Source organism: Rhagoletis pomonella, unplaced genomic scaffold (genome assembly GCF_013731165.1).
Source record: "Rhagoletis pomonella isolate Grant_MI unplaced genomic scaffold, Rhpom_1.0 Rhpom_scaffold_04927, whole genome shotgun sequence".
NCBI classification, from domain to species: domain Eukaryota; kingdom Metazoa; phylum Arthropoda; class Insecta; order Diptera; family Tephritidae; genus Rhagoletis; species Rhagoletis pomonella.
Window position 1 is genome coordinate 12,026 of NW_023463474.1, and position 1,784 is coordinate 13,809.

General features: G+C 31.6%; 1 long non-coding RNA gene across 1 annotated transcript; it reads left to right on the top strand.

Moving 5' to 3' along the window:
- Positions 1–375: 375 nt before the first annotated feature.
- LOC118754921 lies at positions 376–692 on the top strand. Its single transcript, XR_004994955.1, has 3 exons — positions 376–455; positions 511–606; positions 669–692. It is a non-coding gene; the product is annotated as an uncharacterized LOC118754921 (long non-coding RNA).
- Positions 693–1,784: the final 1,092 nt, after the last annotated feature.

Consider the following 1,784-nt stretch of genomic DNA (forward strand, 5'->3'; position numbering starts at 1 on the left):
ATTATTTTTGATTTTTTCTTCCAATTGTCTAAAAATACGATTATTTTCCAAGAAAGACATACCAAAAAACGGTAACTCCATCCTTACCTTTTCTAGCTCTTTTGGTTGAGTACCTAATTTTTGTAGCTATTAATATTTATACTACACATGTGTGTACACACGGTCCGATTTTCACAGTACCTTTTCATCAATAGCCGAGTTTCAATGAAAATCGAAGGAAATTGCTTTGTGTGAACATAGTATTATTAATTTACCATTTTTAAATTACACTGGTTGATCATATTAAGCACCCTGTAGTATTTCAATTCCAAATATGAATACATACATATTTGGAAGTTTTTGATACTTTATTATCGCTATTAATTGTGCTGTGTGCGGGAAAAAATATTCGCGGTGTGCAAATACAAAACAAATAAAAAATAAAAAGAAAATGGACATAAGAAAGTTTTTGTCAGGTAGGACGCGAAGTAGAAGGTTGATGCAAAATTTAAACTTTTACCCTCTTTGCAGCACCAAAAAGAAGAATTGTAGAACCAACTACAGAACAGGTTGAAGAGGTTTCAGCGTCTACTTCAAGTCTTCAGGAAAGACCTTCAAGCTATAAAGGTTAGTTTAAATGAATATTTATTTAAACACAGTTTATTATTTGTTGATAGAAAATTTATCAGATATTCCAGCAAATGACATCGGAAAGTGGATTGGAAAATCATCCCTCATGTCACATGAGGAAAAAATTTAGATGCTGAGGCGTTGCTGGAATCCTCCCGTTGATTATATTTTCCCCAAAGACGATTCAGACAGAAGATTTAGACATGATTGGTTAGAGTTGTTTTCTCCATGGCTTAGATATTCGAAAAAATTAAATGGAGCGTTGTGTTTATATTGTGTGTTATTTCCTCCGGCGAACGCACAAGGTGTACTCGGTTCGTTGATTGTCCGTGCCTTTGTTCGTTACAAGCATATGACGGAATACGCAAAAAACCATGAGAACTGTCGTTGGCATAAAGATGCCCTTACTGTAGCAAACGCAATTATGAAGGACCAGCCAATCGATATAGCAATTCAAGAAAACTATAAAAGTACTATTGAGTTGAATAGACAAATTATTCGGTCTATTATTTCAAAAATTATTTTTTGCGGGGCGCACGATATCGCACTTAGAGGAAGAAGAAACGAGGAAGGAGAGCATTTGCACATCTTATTTATAGAAGGATTTTCGGGGTAAAACTTAAAGCAAATACAGTGGTCAAAAAAAAATATAGCCGCACAACATATTGGCAAGATTAAATTATTATTATTTTTGGTTATTCGAATTTAGTTATTTTTATAAATATATATTGCTTTCTATAACAAAAACCGTATAAACCATCTCAAAAAAAAATCCAACAAACTTTCGTAAAAATTGCGATCTTTTTAATTAGATTTTTATAAAGATTTTGATTATGCAATTTTTTTAGCCCATTCGATTCTAGTATAGTAAAGTGCAAGTTTCACATATCTAAAAATAACCTTTGATAGTAGAGATTTTTTTGTTAAAGATGGTACGGTTTTCTTCCATATAACAATAAATTGTGTTTATTCGTTACATGGAAGCTCAACGGTAATTTTTAGCCGTTTCAATTATGCACTTTTGAAAGGGCCCCAAAACTGCATAATCAAAATCTTTCTAAAAGTCTAATTAAAATGTTCGCAATTTTTACGAAAGTTTGTTGAATTTTTTTTGATATGGTTTATACGGTTTTTGTTAAGGAATGCAATATATATTTATAAAAATAACTAAATTT